This window comes from Salmo trutta, chromosome 36 (assembly GCF_901001165.1).
Source record: "Salmo trutta chromosome 36, fSalTru1.1, whole genome shotgun sequence".
Lineage (NCBI taxonomy): Eukaryota > Metazoa > Chordata > Actinopteri > Salmoniformes > Salmonidae > Salmo > Salmo trutta.
Genome location: NC_042992.1, coordinates 25,938,231 through 25,960,925, shown reverse-complemented (window position 1 = coordinate 25,960,925; position 22,695 = coordinate 25,938,231). Strand labels below are relative to the sequence as shown.

Below are 22,695 nucleotides of genomic sequence, written 5' to 3'. Positions count from 1 at the left end.
GCTGTTGTTCCTCCCTCCCAGCCCCCAGATCAGCCCCTGGTATCAGACAGGCTGTGGCTCCTCCCTCCCAGCCCCCAGATCAGCCCCTGGTATCAGGCAGGCTGTGGCTCCTCCCTCCCAGCCCCCAGATCAGCCCCTGGTATCAGGCAGGCTGTGGTTCCTCCCTCCCAGCCCCCAGATCAGCCCCTGGTATCAGACAGGCTGTTGTTCCTCCCTCCCAGCCCCCAGAGCAGCCCCTGGTATCAGACAGGCTGTTGTTCCTCCCTCCCAGCCCCCAGATCAGCCCCTGGTATCAGACAGGCTGTGGCTCCTCCCTCCCAGCCCCCAGATCAGCCCCTGGTATCAGACAGACAGGCTGTGGTTCCTCCCTCCCAGCCCCCAGATCAGCCCCTGGTATCAGGCAGGCTGTGGTTCCTCCCTCCCAGCCCCCAGATCAGCCCCTGGTATCAGACAGGCTGTGGCTCCTCCCTCCCAGCCCCCAGATCAGCCCCTGGTATCAGACAGACAGGCTGTGGCTCCTCCCTCCCAGCCCCCAGATCAGCCCCTGGTATCAGGCAGGCTGTGGTTCCTCCCTCCCAGCCCCCAGATCAGCCCCTGGTATCAGACAGGCTAGGCAGACCCTGGTCCCTCCCTCCCAGCCCCTCCTATCCCAGCACCCCTCACCCTGGCCAGGGCAGCTACCTGCCTCACTGGGGCATCTGTGCAGAGCTTTGGGATTCTCCTCTACCATTGTGATATGTACAAAAGCCCCTCCCCACACACACAAACACCCTAGCCCCATTATTCACAGCAGTCAGACCTCCATCCCCCTCTGCTCGGTATTACACACAGGCTGCTGCAGTGTGTGTTACTACCAGTAGAGAACCTCAATTAGACAAATGTTCAGGTGTTGAATGTTTACAAACCCATCTAGTCAGGTAGACTATTTTTTTCATGACTAAACATTTGACCCATCCGTGCTCTTAAGCATAATCATCTAGAATTGTGAAAAGAACACCTGAGCAATATTGATTTTAGTTTATTATGCCGTAAAAAAAAATTGGATAGCAGTCTACCTTTTTATACGATGTCCCCTTCCCATGTTGCCTCCTCTACCTTTTCCATTAATTACAATCCCCATATGGTTTTCTGTATTAAGTAGCAGGCTAATGTTGGTCTCGGGGGAGATGGGACTGGGAAGGGACTAGGTCTGTAGAGGGAACATACCTTTTAGATTAGGAGGGGTTCAGAGTGACGTGTGTTAGGGGAGAGAACAGCACCTAGGTTTGGGGTATACTGACTTGTATTTGGCTCTGCTGCCCTACCTGCCGTCAGGGCAGAGACTAGCGGTTGGGATGATTTTCATTTAAATGTATTTAGATGTAATCAATTATCCCCCTCGCTCTTACATTGCTTGAATATTAGGATATTCTACGATAGTAATGCGTTGTCGTTGATTCTATAGCTCTGTGTATGGTTGGCTTTATGTCGTATAAGGTACCATTGGTGGTAGTGAGTTTCTCATGCTGCAGCCTTGTGTTTCTGAAACGGTAATGGCTGCTGTGCTGTATGAGGCTGGGGCCTGCCTCTTCTCCTCTCTCTTCTCTTCTACTCCTCTCTCTCCCTCTCTTTCTCCACTGTGGGATGGGAGTGCCCCCTTATGGTGGAGCTCTGCCTAGCCAACCCAGAGCTGGGGAGCTGGGGCTGTGGTTCTCCATCTCTGTAGCCACACCGGGCTACCCAGAACACCCTACCCTGGCCATTCCTAACCCTTTACTCTGACCATGGAGGGTCCCTTCCCCCACTTCTCCTGTTCAACACCAGCCTAACGCTGGTGTCTGTATGTTCAGATGTTACGAGGGTCTATGGTGCAGCCACATACTCACAGAATGCTAAATGGTCCCCAACAACTACTGAACGTATGGCAAATATTAAAATAGGTATTTGTTGTCATATTAAACCTATAAAATGGCTGCAGTGCAGTCGTCATTTGACTACCATGCATCTGAGTACAGGTAGTGGATATGCACTGAAGCAGTGGGGAGAAAACACTGGAAGTGAAATCAGGTGAGATGTTGTTTTGATAGTGAAATGGGGTCATGGGAAAAATAATTTCACCTCTTCTGAGAAGATCAGAGATGCACAGTACCATAGTAAGCAGGCATTACCTATAGTAACCGGAGGTAAAGTACGGTTTAGTGTTCAGTTAGTAGAGCAGCACTATAACTGATGGAAACATAATGCAAAGCTGGGAGGAAGAGGAATGGCTTTGGTTTATTTGAGCTTCCAGTAACAATGACGCCACTTCTTTGTAGTAGCTGACTGCAGCGTGACCCCTACAGGCTCACAGGGAGGCCAGGGGGGAGGGGCGGTGTCTGCATTAATGTGTTAATGTGTCAACACACGTGGAGTATGGTTACCATGGCAGCCCCAGAGATGCAGCAAGGTTTTTCTTCTTCTTCTTTCTACCCCCCCTCACCCATCCTCACCCTTCCCCTCACCCATCCCCTCCCCTCACCCCTCTGGAGAGGATGACGGAGCATATGTGTAGGCGTACGTGTTCCTATGCCCCATCTACTGTCTCTGTGTGTGTGTATTATCCCCAAAGCCTGTTTGTCTGTGTGTTTCTGTGTGTACTGAGGTCTGAGAACAGAACCTGGCAGGCAGCGAGTGGATGAGCTAGGGTGAGCAAGCAAGCCAGAGGGAAATAGAGAGAGGGGGGTGTCATTGAGAGTGGGTGACTGTGAGCTGAACTCTTCCAGGACCACCAGCCCACTAGTCCCCAGATCATGTTACACGGCTGACTCTGACCCGGTCACAGCCTAGCCTCCAGATAGCAGCTAGGTTACTGACTGACTGGTGATGTCACAGCACACTCACACTAACCACTTTCTCTTTCCCCTACTTTCTGCTTCTCATGGGCTGTGTCTAAAATACACTACTTTTGAACTGGGCCCCATAGAGCTCTGGTCAAAAGTAGTGCACTAAATAAGGAATAGCGTGCCATTTTGGACTGTAGTGTAGACTAATGTGCTGGAGTTTAGCCTGATTGATTCACTGAAGTAATCTGCAAATGGAATACATTAGACTGTAGAGTGGATGGGAACAGGAGACTGGAGCAGTATGCCTATGCTAGTGGCTTCTTTAGAAACAACATGGATATTTTACTGTAAGACTATGAAAACTGGGTGAAATTAGTCTCCTAAGACTGGACCTTAGGAATGAATTATTATATATATTTTTTTAACATTTTTGTCTCTAGAATTTTTTTACAAGTGCTTTTCTATTTTAGTCTGGCTGTTTTCTTGTTTTAAAAGATGGAATCAAGCTCTATGGAAGTTCCCATGTTAGCTGGAAACACAAAATGGCTGCCACCGAGCAGAGGGAGAGATGGTGCTATAGAGGAGCTGCAGCACTGGCTTCCACTCTCTCTCTCACCCACGTTGTGCTAGCTTAGCCTTAGTACGTAACATATGTGGATTGTTGTCAGGGCTCGGATAGGGGTCTGTTTTCTATTTTTGGGTCATTTCTATTCAATAGTCTTTTCCCCCAGCCCCTCTGTACTGCACCATCCTCTCTCTACCCTCCCTCATTCTCCATCCCTCTCTCTATCTCTATCTTTCTCTGTGATGAGTAGCCATCTGGTGAATGGCAGCAGTTGGTAGTGCTGCCACCCCCCTGTTAAGCTCTCATCTCTCTCACTCTCTCTCACTCTCTCTCTCTCACTCTCTCTCTCTCTCTCTCTCTCTGTCTCTCTGTCTCTCTGTCTCTCTCTGTGTGTCTCTCTGTCTCTGTCCAGGCAGCCAGCAGATCTGTGCAGTCAGCACAACTGAACAGGGCAGAGCCTGGCTCTCGCTCGCTCTCGCTGCTGCTAATATCGAGTTGGAAAAAAATCAATGACTGGCTGCAGAGTGGGAGTAGAATAGCTAGGCAGAGGCTCTGTGTGTGTGTGTACACAGCGCTGGCTGTATCCAGGGATCACAGCTGACAGTTTTGGTTGGGGGAGATTATTGGGGAATTTTAAAGAGGTTGTGTGCGTGCGTCGTGCACAATAACTGGTCATTCAGTTGTTCTCTCGCTAAGCTCCACACTGGTAGGACCATACCTCTTGTCACATTCAGTGTCTCCCCATTTTCCCACGTACTTTTCTTGGCGTAGCCTAATTTTCTCTGGTAAAATGCAAGACGTTAGGAAATGTAGCATTCTTTCTATGTTAAACATTAGAAATATGAGGGCCATGCATTGTTTTTGTGAGAAAGACCTTGCTGTTTCACTGTACGCTCATTTACTTGTGGCTGCTAGGCAAATAGCGTTGCACTTCTGTTGTCACATGATGGAAATGAAGCTAATTTGTGCCGAATGTGTTTCACTAATGTATTTTCTGTGAAGGAAAACTATAGTTGCACACTCCTGATCACTCTGAAGAAAATCAACACGGTTGACTTTCAATATAAAACCCAGGTGAAATGGTTTAAAATGCTGATTTCCAAATGCTAACGCGACCGCTGTTTCCTGGTCTTGCTGTTTCTCTATAGTCCTGATGCCTGTCTATTTAAGTGAGCCCCCCATCTTAGAGGACCAAACAATTGGGACAAATTAATTTGTGTATTAAAGTACTAAAAAGTTTAGTATTTAGTCCCATAGTCATAGCATGCAATGACTACATCAAGCTTGTGACTCTACAAATGTGTTGGATACATTTGCTGTTTGTTTTGGTTTTGGTGACATTTACTCCTGAGGTGCTGACCTGTTGCACCCTCGACATCCACTGTGATTATTATTATTTGACCCTGCTGGTCATCTATGAACATTTGGACATCTTGGCCATGTTCTGTTATAATCTCCACCCGGCACAGCCAGAAGAGGACTGGACACCCCTCATAGCCTGGTTCCTCTCTAGGTTTCTTCCTAGGTTTTGGCCTTTCTAGGGAGTTTTTCTTAGCCACCGTGCTTCTACACCTGCATTGCTTGCTGTTTGTGGTTTTAGGCTTGGTTTCTGTACAGCACTTTGAGATATCAGCTGATGTAAGAAGGGCTTTATAAATACATTTGATTTGGTTGTGTTTCAGATTATTTTGTGCCAAATCGAAATGAATTGTAAATAAAGTGTCTCATTTTGGAGTCAATTTTATTGTAAATAAGAATAGAATATGTTTCTGAACACTTCTACATGACCGTGGATGCGACCATGATTACGGATAATCCTTGACTGAATGGTGTATAATGATGAGTGAGAAAATTACAGACTCGTACATACCCACCCAAAAATGCTAACCTACTGTTTTTGATATAATTTTTTTAACCCTTATATTACAAGGTAAGTTGACTGAGAACACATGCTCATTTACAGTAACGACCTTGGGAATAGTTACAGGGGAGAGGGGTGGATGAATGAGACAATTATAAACTGGGGATGATTAGGTGACCATGATGGTATGAGGGCCAGATTGGGAATTTAGTCAGGACACCACGGTTAACACCCCAATTTAGTCAGGACACCACGGTTAGCACCAGATAAGTGCCATGGGATCTTTAGTGACCACAGAGAGTTTCAGGCCACCCATTTAACGTCCCATCTGAAAGACCGCACCCTACACAGGGCAATATCCCCAATCACTGCCTTGTGGCATTGGGATATTTTTTTTGACCAGTGGAAAGAGTGCCTCCTACTGGCCCCCCAACACCACTTCCAGCAGCATCTGGTCTCCCATCCAGGGACCGACCAGGACCAACCCTGCTTAGCTTCAGGAGCAGTTGTATTGGTGAGAGGTTAGCATGTCGTGTGGGTATGACGTTTGTGCGTCTAGATTCAGTCAGGATTATCCATAATCATGGTAGCATCCACATTCATGTAGAAGTGTTCAGAAACATATTATATTCTTATTTACAGTAAAAGTGACTCCAAAATCGCACAATACATTATTTACCATTAATTCCTATTGGTCATAAAATAATCTGAAACACAACCAAAACAAACAGAAAATGCATCCAACAGGTTTGTAGTCACAATCTATGTACAAAAAGTGCTGTATTTTCTAAACAGTTCACCCGATATGGATGGAAATACCCTCAAATTAAAGCTGACAGTCTGCACTTTAACCTCACAGTCATTGTATCATTTCACATCCAAAGTGCTACAGTGGCCCCCCCAAAAAGGGTCACTGTCCCAATACTTTTGGAGCGCACTGTATGTGACCTCTCAATGAGATGACTACAGAACACAGCCTTAGATGATTAACCAGAGCGGGAGGGGGTCCCGTGTGGCTCAGTTGGTAGAGCATGGTGTTTGCCACGCCAGGGTTGTGGGTTTGATTCCCACGGGGGGCCAGTACAAAAATAAATAAAAAATGCATGAAATGTATGCGTTCACTACTGTAAGTCGCTCTGGATAAGAGCGTCTGCTAAATGACTAAAATGTAAATTTAAAATGTTAACCCCTCACCTCTGACCTTTAACGCCTGCCTTGTGGCCTTGGTGAGATGGGGATGGAGTTTCTCTTGCTCTCTCTCTGAGACGGAGTGGGGTCCTCAGGCAGGGAGATGGGCAGGGATGCAGGCAGGCAGGACTGGAGCTGGGCCCTGGGCAGAATGTTACAATGACTGCTTTACCTGGGCTGTCTCTCTCGTGCCCTGCCTCCCGTCAACCCTGCTGTCAGATGACTGGTCTTGTGATGTGTGTTCTGTGCCCAGAGTGGGGGAGGTCAACTAACACGGTTCAAATCCTGACATGGCTCTTTAACCAGGGATGCATCCTCACTTTTTGGTCTAGCCCCTAATCTGAGCATTTGTTTTTTATTATCCACTTGCACCCCCCTGGGTTGCTTACAGAAAAGGAGACACATATACACACACGCGCACACACACATTCTCGTAATGTCCAAGGCAAGGCCACCATTATAGAGTGGAATTGCATACAGACACTCCCCATCTCTCCTGTGGGTTACACACACACACCCACACACGCTCACAATGCCATGTTCTTGCGTGGGTCACGGCACTCGCAGTTCTGTGCTGGCAGAGAGGCATAGAGCGAGAACGAGGGAGGCGAAGGTTGCTGAATCATCGTCCTCCTTCTGTCGGCCCCTCTCGGGTGCCTCCGTCAGGTCACGGCCCAAAAATAGCACCGGGCTCCGTTTCAACTTGAAAACCGCCGGCTTCGGGGCCGCAGCCAGCCTTTCTGCCTGCCTGCCACAGAGTGTGAGATTTTTGTGGGAATACTTGGCTACCTTCCAGTGGGTTTTTTTTTTTTTTTTTTTTTTTTCATTTTTTTTTTTCACCTCCCTCCACTTCTTTTTTCCCTCCCTCCCTCCCTCCCTCCCTCCCTCCCTCCCACTGTCAGATGAACTAGCTAGCTGTTAGAGGAGGACATGGGATCCCGTGACTACAGACAGCGTGTGTAAACAACTGAACTTCCTGCTCGAACACAATGATCAGCACACCTCTCCTGACAATGTTATTGCCACACCATAGTATTAGGGCCTGACTGAACCCTGAACTGGAATGGATAAATGGTGACGCTTATGTCTCTGAATTGGACACAGGATTGCAGTGTTTCTGCTGAAATGGATCACACAGCTGGTGGGTTTGTTGTCTTCGTCCCTGGAATCTGTTCATGTGGATCCCCTCGATAGACTTTGGACAGATGAGACGACTGTTGACTTTTGCTGCCCAATATGTTTGAACCGTACAACCCACAATATCCAAGTGAACATCACGCGTTCTATTGCATAACCAAAACCATGTCTTCCAAATAAATAAATACTGTTTCTCGATTCATACTTCCTAGTGTTCTATGTCATTCTATGGTACTTACTCTCTCCTCTCTCGCCTTCTCTCGTTCCAGGACCTCTCTGGTTCTATAGATGACCTGCCGACGGGTACGGAGGGGGCTCTGAGTCCGGGCGTCAGCACGTCGGGGGTGTCCAGTAGCCAGGGGGAACAGAGTAACCCCGCCCAGTCACCCTTCTCACCTCACACCTCGCCCCACTTGCCTGGCATCCGCGGCCCCTCCCCCTCCCCCGTGGGCTCCCCTGCCAGCGTCACCCCCTCCCGCTCTGGACCCCTCTCACCTGCTGCCGTGCCAGGTGGGTAGAGAGCGAGAGAGAGAATAGAGCTACACACACGTTTATGATCGCATATACGAGTGGTCAATAGAGCCACTGATGTTGGTTTCCAGAGAGAAGCAGTAATATCCTATCACATAGTACACGTCCAGCTTCCTGAAGCCGGCGTAAAACACCAGTTTGTTGTAAGATGGAGGCATGATCTGTTTGTTATGATGCCCAGTGGGTCTGAATCTCTCTGGTCATAATCACGCAGGTAACCAGATGCCTGCCCGGCCACCCAGCGCCCATTCAGACAGCATCCTCCACTCATCCATGAACCAGTCAGCCATGGGCCAGGACAGGGGTGAGTAGGATAAGAGAGGTCGTGTTTGAGATCGACTACCCTGGCGCAGGCGACTGCAGCCTGCACGATCTACAAATCAACTTGCTTATTTATAGTTTGTTTGGACAGATTGACGTTCAACACCCGTCCCTCGATGGGCTTTTAGGAGACAAAAACGACTCTACTATGGCTGCTGTGTGTGAATGAAAGAGTGAAGCTAACTTCTCCTCTCCTCCATCTCACTCTCTCTCTTTTGTAGTGTACATGCGTAACCCCCAGATGCCTCCGTATGGGTCGCCACAGCAACCTGGCTCCGCCTTATCCCCCCGCCAGTCGTCTGGAGGCCAGATGCATCCTGGGATGGGGCCCTACCCTCAGAACAACTCCATGGGGAACTACGGCCCTCAGGGCGGACAGTACGGACCACAAGGTGAGGCCCCGTACACACAGCTCGTACACAATGTAGTCATCAGGTTGGTTCTGTCCCGCTTAATGGGGCGGCAGATAGCCTAGTGGTTAAAACGTTGGGCCAGTAACCGAAAGGTCGCTGGTTCGAATACCTGAGCCAACTAGGTGAAAAACATGTCGGTGTCCTTGAGCAAGGCACTTAACCCTAATTTGCTCCAGGGGCGCCATACATCTATGGCTGACCCTGTAGGTTGGCCGTCGTTGTAAATAAGAATTTGTTCTTATCTGACTTGCCTAGTTAAATAAAAAATACAAATAAAATGATGACCGGCCTAAAGATTCCAGGCCTCTCTTGAAAAGGTTAAATAAATGTTAGGAAGATATGGTCACAACTATGTAGACCTCATACAAACAGATGGCAGCTACGCAGCTCCGTGTAAGTAAAACCACTGATGGAAGGCTACATGCTGAAGCACCTTGGTTTTAATGGGATACACAGGGGGAAGAAGAAGATAAAGGGTTTCATTGCCAAAATCCCGAAGTATCCCTTTAACGATGTCCGTTAAGAGCTGCTGAATGATTTTTCTCCCGGCTTAGTGAAAGGAGTGGGAGAAGAAAAGGGGAAGTAAGTGTCAACAGGGAACATATGATCCTCCTGTTGTAGATCTTACTGAAGCGGTAGTAGGAGCCACGTGCTCCCTTTCCTGCTTTAAAGTGCTGTCGCTGTGACATACACACGGCTCGTCCTGATTGTAAAGCCGTTGATTATCGAGATCGTAGGAGCACCGTACTCTCCTTTTGTCCTCTTTTATAGCCTAGTATTGCTCTCTGGACCGTTGAAAAAGATCAGAACATTCGAATCTTTCAACAGATTTTTGAAATTGTCATCCTACAACAATCACAGCGTTTTCTGAGGTAGCTTAGATACAGAGAACCCTTTGAAGCTGCATTTTAAATGTAGAATAAAATGTAAAACGTAATTTTCTCTAGCTCTCTCCCTCAGAGGGCTTTTTTTCACGGTTTTTGAGGAAGTATGGAGATAGATTAGTCATCGAATCAGACTCTAGCCCAGCGTCTACGCCATGTTTCATCAGCTAGCCTGTCAGAACAGAGACCGACCATATCTGTGGAGTTAAATTTAGACGTGGACCACTGAAACTCCCAGGCAGGTTTCTATATGCCGGAGGCTACAAGGTTTCTGAGGCAGACTAGGTCTAGGTTCACCACAGGCGGCATACAACAGGCCTAAAGATAGACCACAGGTATCGATATATCTGCTTGAATACAAACCACCACCTTTTTATACTCAAATAATAGGCCCCGCTGTTAAGTCCTTTTTCTTATTTAGAGTAAGACCTGGGTTGTATTCAGTTAAAATAAGACATTTGGAAACGGTGAAATAGGGAGGTACTACATGGACAAATGACGTATGCCCTCTAGAACCTGATGTATCTCTCTCTCCCCACCCTCCAGGCTACCCCAGACAGCCTGGCTACAGTGGCATGCCCAACGCCAACTACCCTGGAGGTCCAGGAGGCATGAACCCTATGCCAGGCCAGGCTGGTGGGGCGCCGTACGCAGGCATGCCCCCCGGCAGGATGGGTCCAGGTCAGATGGGTGCTCGCCCCTATGGCCCTGGGATGGGCCCCAATATGGGCCCTGGCATGCCCCCACAGGTGACCTCTGGGATGTGTCCCCCTCCTGGCATGAACAGGAAGGTCCCCGGGGGCCCTCCGGATGCAGCCTCCGCCATGCACCATGGTGGCCCCGGAGCCAACTCTATACATAACAGGTAGGCCGCCCGGTCTGCACTCAACGACACAGTATTGCTGCTTTAGGAGACACTGAATGGCACGCGAAACTGTTACATGGTTCATCTCTTTGTTGGAAAGAAAACCCCATTGTTTGATTCTTCCCGCTCCCAGCGGGTGAGAGGTCCAGTGTGAGCCAACCTGCTAAGATGTAGACCATTCAGTCTACCAGTCAGGCAGGGTAACACAGAACACAGGGACAGAGAGGAAAGAGAGGTGGCTTATGAAAACATTGATCCAGGCAGTGAGTCACACAGTTGTTCAGTCAGGAAGTCAGCTGAGGCTCAGAGCAGAGAAACAGCTCCAGAGACAGACAGACAGGTGGAGAAGCCCGGAGACCCAGACGGGTATATCAGGAGGTAAGACAGGGCCCTGTTCAGTAGGGAGTAAAACGTTTTGAAACAGAGAGAAATACTCAATTTTTTTTATAAGTGTGCACCCTACTGAACACAACCCAGGTGTCCACTGAGGATGTTGAGCAGAGAGGGAAGGGGGAAAAAGGGACAACAAGGGATTTTAGGCAGATGTGGGCCTCTGTAAGAAAAGGGAGGGATGATAAATACAGTATTCAGACATTTAGTTGGTTTTGTTTGTGAAAAATTATTCATATCGTCAGATTAAATCCTCTTATCTCCGAAACAGAAACTTGTCAGGAAATGGAATAAACTATGGAATGGAATAAACTACCATATTTTCCCATTGAAACGTCAGAAGCTATTTTGAATACGTTTTCATTTTAAGGTTTTCATCCGACACCGACGATATTCTTCCGTGTATGTTTTGAATATTGCCATGTTGTTTTATAACTGTGTCATGTATCGTAACCATTGAATGGTTTTATTTTGGCCCCCCCCAGGCCTCCAGGCTACCCCCCCAACATGCCCCAGGGGATGATGGGAGCAGGGCCTCCGTACGGCCCGGGGCCGGGGGCCATCAACAGCATGCAGGGCATGTTGAACCAGGGAGGACCCTATGGAGGAGGGCCCATGGGAGGGAACATGGCCAACAATACACCTGGTGAGTCTGGAGGACATATCCAATCGGTTGCGTCTCAACATTTTATTATCACCAAACTCGTGGACAACATTTTTTACTTTTGGCATATCATCAGACGTGATATTTGAAATTGTATAGAACTGTCAATGAACTGGATTGAAATGTTACTTAACTAATAAGTAACATTTGTTCTCCATCTGCCAGGCATGGCTCCTAGCCCTGAGTTTGGCATCGATGTCAAACTGAACCCAGCCCAGAAGATGAACAACAAGGTGGACGGCACGCCCAAACCCGAAACCAAGAAGGTAAAGAAGGTTTGTGGTCACTGACTTGTGGTACTGAATGATACAGTCAGAATGAGAGAGCTGCATGGTTGTGTTTGTGCATAGAAATAGAATCCCTTGAACGGCCAAAGCCCCTCTGACCATGGCAATTTGACTGGTAACATCATGGGCACACTCAATATGGCTGACCTAGTATTGGGATTCTACTACTGTGGCTTAGTGAGTGGAAGTAAGTTGATGTCAATGGTGAATATCAAGCCAAATCTTCACCTCTTCCTCCTCCCATCTCCCTCTTTCAGAAGTCCAACTCTTCGACGACGACCAATGAGAAGATAACTCGTCTGTATGAGCTGGGTCCGGAGCCGGAGAGGAGGACGTGGGTAGACCGGTACCTGGCGTTCACTGAGGAGAAGGCCACGGGCATGACCAACCTTCCCGCCGTGGGACGCAAACCTCTGGACCTCTTCAGACTTTACGTCTCGGTCAAAGAGATAGGAGGCCTCACACAGGTCAGTGGGACGCCGGTTTTGCAGTACTTGGTGTATAGCGTGTTAGTGTGTCTTTATCGTGTGTTTTTATTAGTGTGTTTTAGTATACCGACGTGTCATCATTTGCCGGATAATCTTGTCTTATCGTCACTTAATGTTTCTACAGAAATGTAGAGTTGTTCTATGAACACATAGTTACCTAGTCTGGACTGTTTGGTAGCTGTGGTGTTGTAAGCTCTTCTCGTTCCCTCCGCCCACCAGGTGAACAAGAATAAGAAGTGGAGGGAGCTGTCCACCAACCTGAACGTGGGCACGTCCAGCAGCGCCGCCAGCTCTCTGAAGAAGCAGTACATCCAGTGTCTGTACGCCTTCGAGTGCAAGATCGAACGTGGCGAGGACCCGCCCCCGGATCTCTTCATCGACGCCAAAAAGACCACCCAGCCCAAGATCCAGCCCCCCAGCCCAGGTCAGTGTTGTGTGTGAGTGTGTGTGCGTGCATCAGCCCTCTAGCCCAGGTCAGTGTTGTGTGTGTGTGTGAGTGTGTGTGTGTGCATCAGCCCCCCAGCCCAGGTCAGTGTTGTGTGTGTGCGTGCATCAGCCCTCTAGCCCAGGTCAGTGTTGTGTGTGAGTGTGTGTGTGTGCATCAGCCCCCCAGCCCAGGTCAGTGTTGTGTGTGTGTGTGAGTGTGTGTGTGTGCATCAGCCCTCTAGCCCATGTCAGTGCCGGACAGTCAAACTAAACCTTTATGTCCCCTCTCTCCCATACCGACTCTGTTCAGTTTGACTTATAGTCACATTGATTCAACTGGAATGAATGAATGTTTCATTTCTCCAGTCTCTTGAGGTTGGTGTGGTTACTGTGCTACTTATCACATGGATCTCTCGTTTCCCTCCTCGCCCCATATAACTGGGCCATGAACTAGCATATTTTACTGTATCCTATTCATTTTAAAGTTAAAAGGCCATCTTCCAACACCGTTTGTCATCTCTGTATGAGCCGCCGCCTTCTATAAATCACCACTGTTTTGGCTGATAAGTGATAGCGTTGCCAAGGTAGTAAGTCACGGGCGTGTTTGTGGCGTCCTCCGACAGTTTCATGAGCATATCTGGGGGAATACTGCCTGGTATTTACCAAAGTGTGTGTGTGTGGGGGGGGGGGGGGGGGATCGACGTGTCCTTTAGCCTGGTATGTGTTGGTATGTGTCCTGTCCTGGATGTCAACGTCCATCTGGCGCCTCAGGCCACAAACACTGTTTCAGTTTATTCTAAACATATTGGTATGCTGAGGCAGTCCTGTGGTTGTCTATGAGAGGTGCAGACCGTGTGTGTTTGTTCTGTGGTTCCTCATCGTCTAATGCTGGAGGTTAAAGGGGCTGTCCTCAGTCATCTGCCCTACGCTGCTTCTCTCCTCAGGGGGGTGTTGTGTTCTGTCCGTGTTCTCACCCTAAATGCTATTTGTTTTGGAGAGGCTGGTCTCTGGTATCCCCCAGCCTGCCTGGCAGACACACCATGATGACATGATGCCACAACCAGCCACGTGGTCCTGAGCAGTCTCCTCTGCTGGTCTGGTCTAGCCAAGCCAAGGATAGTCAGTCATATCAGGGGGCAGGGAGTCAGTGCTGGGGGGTGGGGAGTCAGGGAGTTGGGGGGGCGGAAAGGGACGAGGATGAAGGGGGATTGTCTGTTGATACCTCCATTACTAGCTGCTGCTGCTAATACTACTAAAGTGCCTGGTGTCTGGTTCCTGGCCCACGGCTTCAGACACCCTCTCCCTCCCTCCCTCCCTGGAGCTTTGTGCTGAGCCAGAAAATGATGAATGGGAAGAGGGGTGGGTGTGTGTGTAAAGTGACACACTTTTTTTTTTTTGCTCCCTCCCTTGACTGCTCTTTTTTTTCCTCCCTGAGATTCTGCCCCCCTCCTCCTTCCCTTCTCTTCAGCTGTAGTGGAGGGAAATCCCTGCCCCAGGGGAGGGAGGGAGGGGGGCAGGGATTTCCCTCCAGCTGACTGATGTGAGCCGGTGCTGTATGTGACAAGTGAGAAAATGTGAATAACTGTGACCTGCCAATGACCTCCTGTGTGTGTGTTTGTGTCAGTTAATGAATGGAACACATGACTCATCAGACAGGCGTGAGCTGGGCAAAGGACGAGAGCCCCCCCCATGCCATGCAACACAACACACTGGACCATGTGTTAATCTGACGAGAGCCCCCCCATGCCATGCAACTAAAACACACTGGACCATGTGGTAATCTGACGAGAGCCCCTCCATGCCATGCAACACAAACACACTGGACCATGTGGTAATCTGATGAGAGCCCCCCCATGCCATGCAACACAACACACTGGACCATGTGGTAATCTGACGAGAGCCCCCCCATGCCATGCAACACAACACACTGGACCATGTGGTAATCTGACGAGAGCCCCCCCATGCCATGCAACTAAAACACACTGGACCATGTGGTAATCTGACGAGAGCCCCTCCATGCCATGCAACACAACACACTGGACCATGTGGTAATCTGACGAGAGCCCCCCCATGCCATGCAACTAAAACACACTGGACCATGTGGTAATCTGACGAGAGCCCCCCCATGCCATGCAACACAACACACTGGACCATGTGGTAATCTGACAGAGGCTGACTTTAGATCATTGTTTCCTGGTGATGCCGGCAGCTAGGCATTCTGAGATGAAGGATTCCCAAAGCCAGCCTGACTCCTCTGTGCACTGTGTGTGCAGCATGGGATTTTAGAGGTTTAGCCTCAACACTGCTGAGGTGGACTCTATCTCTCACTGTGAGCCTCTACTACCACTGAGGCTGTGTGGGATTTAGCCCTGTGACGTGTTCCTAAAATGTGCGTATTTCTACTGTGTGTTGCAGCTGGGTCTGGATCTCTGCAGGGCCCCCAGACCCCCCAGTCCACCAGTAGTTCCATGGCGGAGGGGGGGGACCTGAAGCCCCCCACCCCAGCCTCCACCCCTCACAGCCAGATACCCCCCATGCCAGGAGTCAGGTACCTATGATACTCTCTACTACTGTCTCAAAACATCACTCTCTACCACACCTGACAACAATCTCCTACCCTTCCTTCTTCCACCGAAGAAGTGTTGGTAACAAAAACAGAAGAGATTTTTTTCCATTCAAGGGGAAGCAAACTCATTAACACAATTGAAAACTTTATTTAGCTTTTTTTATTGTGTGGGTAATTAACTCTCTCTTGCTTCTCTATAGGCTGCAGGACCCGTTTGCAGACGGGGGCGACCCGGCGTTTGCCAGACGGAACTCTATGACCCCTAACAGCTACCAGCCTGGGATGGGTGGTCCGGAGATGATGGGACGCATGGGGCCTTATGAAACCAACAAGGACCCCTTTGGTGGCATGAGGAAGGGTGAGCAGTGGGTTAACTGGCTTTTAGACATTTTATTTGGAGGTCACAGGAAATTGTAGAAGAATACTGTATGAAGACTTGGAGTATATTGTCTATCATCCTTTGTGATCATGCGTGGCTCAGTTGGTTAAGACTGTGGGTTGTGGTGGGTTCTAACCACCTGCTAAGTGGCCTAGACAGACTTGTCCCGTTCAATATTGAGACACTGTTTAGTGTTTAACCAGAACTTTTTGTGTCTCTGCAGCTGGAGAGCAATTCATGACTCCAGCGTTGGGCCCTAACAGTGGTATGGAGGGGCAGTTCAACAGAGGCCCCCCAGGACCCATGGGCCCCAACATGCAGATGGGTCAGAGACAACAGTACCCCTATGTACCTGGATATGACAGGAGACAGGAGCCAGGGATGGGTCCTGACGGCAGTATGGGTCCTGGGGCCCCCCAGCCCAACCTGATGCCTTCAGGGGCCGATTCGGGGATGTACTCCCCCAGCCGACCCCCACCGGTGCAGCGGTCAGTACCTCAAACTGGGCTAAGTCACATAATGGATCTTATACATAAGTCATTAAATTAAATAATTACTGTATTTTGTGTGGATCTCGGTGTGAGCTTATTTTATCTATTCAAGCATTTATTTTCTCTTATTTTGTGTTGTTTTCTGTGTAGTTTATTTGAGTTAAGTTCTGCTGCATTTCAATAGCCAAAGTGTTTGTTTACCTTGTTGTATGTTGTTTCAGGCATGATTCCTATGGTAATCAGTATCCTGGCCAAGGAGCGCCACCTGGTGGCCCCTACCCCAATCAGCAGCCAGGAATGTTTCCACAGCAACAACCGGTAAGAACATTTTGTCCACTGCTTTCTTTGTATACCCGTATCTGCTTCAGAAGCCTTGTAAATGTGGAGTGAAAATGGACTTGCATATATCAGTATAACCACCGTGTACTGAATGTGGGATGAGATATACATTTAACTTGAAATGTATTGAATTCATAATCAATACCATCGGTTTGATATTGAGATGCTAACAATGTTACTGTCTTCAGAACTATAAGCGTTCTCCAGGCGACGGGGCCTACGGTCCCCCAGCGAAGCGTCATGAGGGGGATGGGATGTACAATGTCCCCTTCAGCGGTCAGCAGCAGCCAGGGCCCCAGCCCTCTGGAGGCCCCCAGGGCCAACAGGACATGTACAATCAGTACAACACAGGTTACCCCGGCTCCGACCGCCGACCACCTGGCCCCCAGGGCCAGTTCCCCTTCCCATTCGGCCGAGACCGGCCCTCTAGTGGTGGCCCAAACTCCCAGTCTCCCATGCCTCCCCAAATGATGGGCAGCCCAATGCAGGCGGCCCCTGACGGCCCTCAGTGCCCCATGTGGCAGGGACGCAACGAGATGGGCTACCCCAACTACCCCAACCGCCAGGGGCCTCCAGGACCTGGCCAGGGGCCCCCCCAGGGGTACCACGGCATGAACCGGTCTGAGGAGATGATGCCAGGGGCAGACCAGCGGATTAACCATGAGGGCCAGTGGCCGGGACACCCCAGCCAGAGACAACCCCCCTACGGGCCGGGGGGCTCGGGTCCCCCCATGTCCAGACCTCTGCAGTCCAACTATCAGAGCTCCCAGAACCACATATCCCAGGTGTCCAGCCCCGCACCCATGCCCCGCCCCATGGAGAGCCGGACGTCCCCCTCCAAGTCGCCCTACATGCACTCAGGCATCAAGATGCAGAAGGCGGGGCCCCCCGTGCCTGCGTCCCACATAGGCCAGGCCCCTGTGCAGCCCCCTCTCATCAGGCGGGATATATCCTTCCCCCCAGGGTCGGTGGAGGCCTCCCAACCCATCCTCAAACCCAGAGGAAGACTCACCATGAAAGACATCGGTACGCAAACTTGCCATTTTCAGGAGATTAAATGTTAGCAGACCCTTGGCACAAAGTCACTTACATTGTTCAAAAAATAATAATAATAAATAACTTTCTTCTGAAACTCGTCAGTCTATTCTTGTTCTGAGAAATGAAGGCTACCGTGTGAGAAATTGCCAAGAAACTGAAGATCTCGTACAATGCTGTGTACTTCACAGAACAGCGCAAACTTGTCTCTTCACTGTTGACGTTGAGACTGGTGTTTTGTGGGTACTATTTAATGAAGCTGCCAGTTGAGGACTTGTGAGGCATCTGTTGCTCAAACTAGACACTCTAATGTACTTGTCCTCTTGCTCTGTTGTGCACAGGGGCCTCCCACTCCTCTTTCTATTCTAGTTAGAGACAGTTTGCGCTTTTCTGTGAAGGGAGTAGTAGACAGCGTTGTACGAGATCTTCAGTTTCTTGGCAGTTTCTCGCATGGAATAGCCTTCATTTCTCAGAACAAGGATAGACTGACAAGTTTCAGAAGAAAGTTCTTTGTTTCTGGCCATTTAGAGCCTGTAATTGAACCCACAAATGCTGAAGCTCCAGATACTCAATTAGTCGAAAGAAGGCCAGTTTTTTTTGCTTCTTTAATCAGAACAACAGTTTTCAGCTGTGCTAACATCATTGCAAAAGGGTTTTCTAATGATCAATTAGCTTTTTAAAATGATAAACTTGGATTAGCTAACACAACGTGCCATTGGAACACAGGAGTGATGGTTGCTGATAATGGGCCTCTGTAGATATTCCATTAGAAATCAGCCATTTCCAGCTACAATAGTCATTTACAACATTAACAATGTCTACACTGTATTTCTGATCAATTTGATATTATTTTAATGGACAAAAAAAGGGCTGTAATGCTGGTAAAGTGGTGCCATCCTCCTGTATCAGTCACTGATGTATTTTCTGCTGTGTTCTCTCAGGCACCCCAGAGGCCTGGAGAGTGATGATGTCACTGAAGTCAGGCTTACTAGCTGAGAGCACTTGGGCCTTGGACACCATTAATATTCTACTGTATGATGACAACAGCATTTCTACTTTCAACCTCTGCCAGGTGAGTTACAACAGGCCTTAGAATGAAACACCCGTAATGCTTTTATTATATTAATTTTATACTTTAAAAATAAAACATTTTTACCAGATGATAGTGTTTTTCTCTAAGAAGCATTCTAATAAAACTTTCAAATGTCTATGTATTGTCTGACATTATCCTCCATTCAGATTTTATAGGTTGTTACATCTCTGAATAAAGAATTCATGCATGATTACAGCCTGTCCTGTCATATCCTGTCTCCTCTCAGCTGCCTGGGTTCCTGGAGCTGGTAGTGGAGTATTTCAGACGCTGCCTCATCCAGATATTTGGCATCCTGAAGGAGTATGAGGTGGGAGACCCTGGCCAGCGGACGCTCATCGACCCGCATGCTGCCGACGAAGACTGTTCTGATGAAGAGCTACCTGAGCAGGAGGACATGGAGGAGGACGAGGAAGAAGAAGAGGACGACGAAGAGGAGGAGGAGGAGAGGAAAAGCAACGCAGACACCACCACCTCGTCGCAGCAGGTCCAGGTGAAACAAGAGGGGGTGGGGAAAGAGGAGAAATCCACAACGGAGAAGTTGACAGCAGAGGAGGAACGGGAAGGTGGAGAGTCTTCTTCCTCCTCCCCAGCCCCTCAGGACTCTTGCCTCCCCCAGGAGAAACCCAAACAGGCCAGTAAGTTCGACAAGCTGCCCATCAAGATGGTGCGTAAGAAAGACCCCTTCCCCGGTTGCCGTTCCAGTAAACTAGGCCGGCGGCAGAGCTTTGACAGCGGACTAATCCACTGGAGTATCGGCGGGGGGGACACCACGGGACACATCCAGACCCACTTCGAGAGCCGGTCCAACCTCCTCAAGCAGCGGAAACGGGTGCCGCCGTCAGTCACCGAGAGCAGGAAGAAGATTGCCGTGACTGTGTCAGAACACCCTGAGAAGACCAAGCCTGGCAAGGAGCAGACCACCTCCCCTGCAGAGAAGACCACCAAGACCTCTGCCCCAACCACGCCTGCCCCGGTCACCGCCACCATCGACGACGTCCTGTCGGCCCGGCCGGGCTCGGTGACGGAGGAGGCGGTGCGAGGAGCAGCCGAGGAGCAGAAGGAGAACAGGGGGAAGTTCCTGTTCTCCATCCGCCAGGCGCAGCAGAGCCGCCGCAACATCACCATCCTGGAGGACGAGCCTCACAGCAAGGACGAGACCCCACTGAGCACGCTGTCGGACTGGCAGGATGCCCTGGCCCGCCGCTGCATCTGCGTCTCCAACATTGTTCGATCGCTTTCTTTCATCCCCGGCAACGACCTGGAGATGTCCAAACACCCAGGGCTGCTGCTGCTGCTGGGCCGTCTGGTCCTGCTCCACCACCGTCACCCAGAGAGGAAACAGGCCCCCGTCACCTACGAGAAGGAGGAGGACGAGGGGGTGACCTGTGAGAGGGACGAATGGTGGTGGGACTGTCTGGAGGTCCTCAGGGAGAACTGCCTGGTCACTCTGGCTAACATCTCCGGCCAGCTGGACCTGTCCATCTACCCAGAGAGCATCTGTCTGCCCCTGCTGGACGGCCTGCTCCACTGGGCAGTTTGTCCCTCAGCCGAGGCCTTGGACCCCTTCCCCATGCTGGGGCCCCACGGGGCCCTATCCCCCCAGAGACTGGTGCTGGAGACCCTCAGCAAGCTGAGCATCCAGGACAACAATGTGGACCTTATCCTGGCCACACCGCCATTCAGCCGGCTGGAGAAGCTGTACGGGACGCTGGTGCGTCTGGTCGGGGAGAGGAAGGTGGCTGTCTGCAGAGAGATGTCTGTGGTCTTACTGGCCAACCTGGCCCAGGGAGACAGCATGGCGGCCAGGGCCATCGCCGTGCAGAAGGCCAGCGTAGGTAACCTCCTGGGCTTCCTGGAGGACAGTCTAGCAGCCACGCAGTACCAGCAGAGCCAGAGTTCCCTGATGCACCTACAGGGGGCTCACTTTGAACCCACCAGTGTGGACATGATGCGGCGAGCGGCCCGCGCCCTGCACGCCATGGCTAAGGTGGAGGAGAACCACTCAGAGTTCACCCTGTATGAGTCCCGCCTCCTGGACATCTCTGTCTCACCACTCATGAACTCTCTGGTGTCCCATGTCATCTGTGACGTACTCTTTCTGATTGGCCAGTCATGACAGCCGTGGGGGTTTCAGCTTCGCTTTCTCTTTCTGTTCCCCCACCCCGTTCTTCACCCCCCCCCCACCCTTATTTTATTTTTTTTGTGCGTCGAGTGGGAGAACTAAGAGCAAAACTGACTGTCCTAGTTTTAATTTATGCAAAATCACCTCGGATTCCACTGCCTGTCCTTTCTACCCCCCTGGTTGTCACTTAAAGGACAGATTTACTGAAGTAGCGGTGGAGTTAAACATTCTGGAACACGGAAACTGAGAAGCTAATGTGGATATGTGATAAGACAGATTAAATGGGACCCTGGCTTGGGAGGGAGGGAGAGCGCTGCCCTGCGGGAAACAACTTTTTTAATGAAAAGATTTTTAAAAATCGACACAAAAAAAGAAAACATAAAAACTGTAACCAAAGTTGCTGTCTCGTTTACAGTGAGTTTGGGGGATATATGTGCCCAGGTTCTCCTCCCTTGGAGTTGATGGTGAGCAGGGCGGGCATGGACAGGGAAAACCTGTTTTTGGTTAGTGTACGGTGAAACAGACTCCTGGACTCTGGTTTGGTATACTGCTGTAACTTGGACGCTATCTATTCAGCCCTACACGACCCAGGTTATCAGCTGTTAACAGACAGACGGACATCTTCAACGGGGAGGCCTGTGCAGTAGATTCTAGGACTTTTTTTCCCCCTGTACTGTACACCTTAAAAACAACTGTAAACATACTGTAATAATACTGTTTCACACTGAGATACGCTGGCTTGGCAGCAAACTGTAGTTTTTAAAAATGATTTTAGTTAAATGTTGAACTGAGAGAGATGACTAAAGGCTTTCCCCCCAAAGTATCGTGAACCTTACAACACCCCGACCTCTTCTCTGTCCCTCGATTGTATGACTTGACCCTTATAAAAGAAGTCACCTCTTAGGACTGCTCCTCTACTTTAGACGCAGTCTCGACTGCTGTGTATATATGATGTTGTACATTACACTTCTCTCTTTCTCTCTAACCCTTCTGTTGCTCTTCACCATTTTTAATCTTTGATGAATTAAAGGTTATACTCAAGTGAAATTCCCTGCATCAAGTTCGCCATGGGATTACCTTTGACCCCTCACCCCTGACCCACCCGCCTGTCTCTCGCTACAGGGACTCCCTCGCAACGCCTCATCCCACTCCCACACACACCCCCACGATACACACCGATCAAGTTTGTCTCCAGTACCACTGAGTCTAACATGACAGAAACCATGTCTGCTACGGTTCATTTCAGCTCCTACGTCAAAGCAAAGCAAGACCCCTGATGAAGAAATAAACCGTTTTGAATTTTGTTCATTTGTTTTTCCAGTGATATGGATTCTGCATATTTGTATTTCAGACGATGTAGCTAAAGACTTGATGTAAATTCCTATTTTTTTTTTCCTTTTTTTGGCTTAATGAATATAATTTCTTCATTATGAAATCTTTATACTATATGTTCCACGTGTTACGAATAAATGTACATTAAATCTTCGTAAGACGTTTGATGGATTTATTTATTATGGGCTTTTGAATGTGTCTGTTATTGGTGGACCTGCAGTCATACTCCACGGGTGTATTCACTAGGATCCGAATGGGCAGAAACTCATTTTCTACAAAATGTTTTCCGTTACAAAGCGTTTTGCTACAGTGTGCCACACGTCTTTTGGATGTTAGGATCTCTGCTGTAGTCTAGTTGATGCATATATTTTTACAATGCTACTGATCTCTACCATATGTATAGTTGATAATCTCCTAGAGGTTGCTGATAGTGTGTTATGAGATTGAGTTTAGCACACTTCCTGTATGTACAGTTCTGTCTACCTGCAACTCATAAGGCTTTTGTTAGCTACCTCAA

The 22,695-nt window shown here is 49.3% G+C and overlaps 1 pseudogene; it reads left to right on the top strand.

Moving 5' to 3' along the window:
* The window catches only part of LOC115175735 (AT-rich interactive domain-containing protein 1A-like), a 53,006-nt pseudogene extending 30,668 nt beyond the window's left edge, over positions 1-22,338 (top strand).
* The last annotated feature ends 357 nt before the right edge of the window (positions 22,339-22,695 follow it).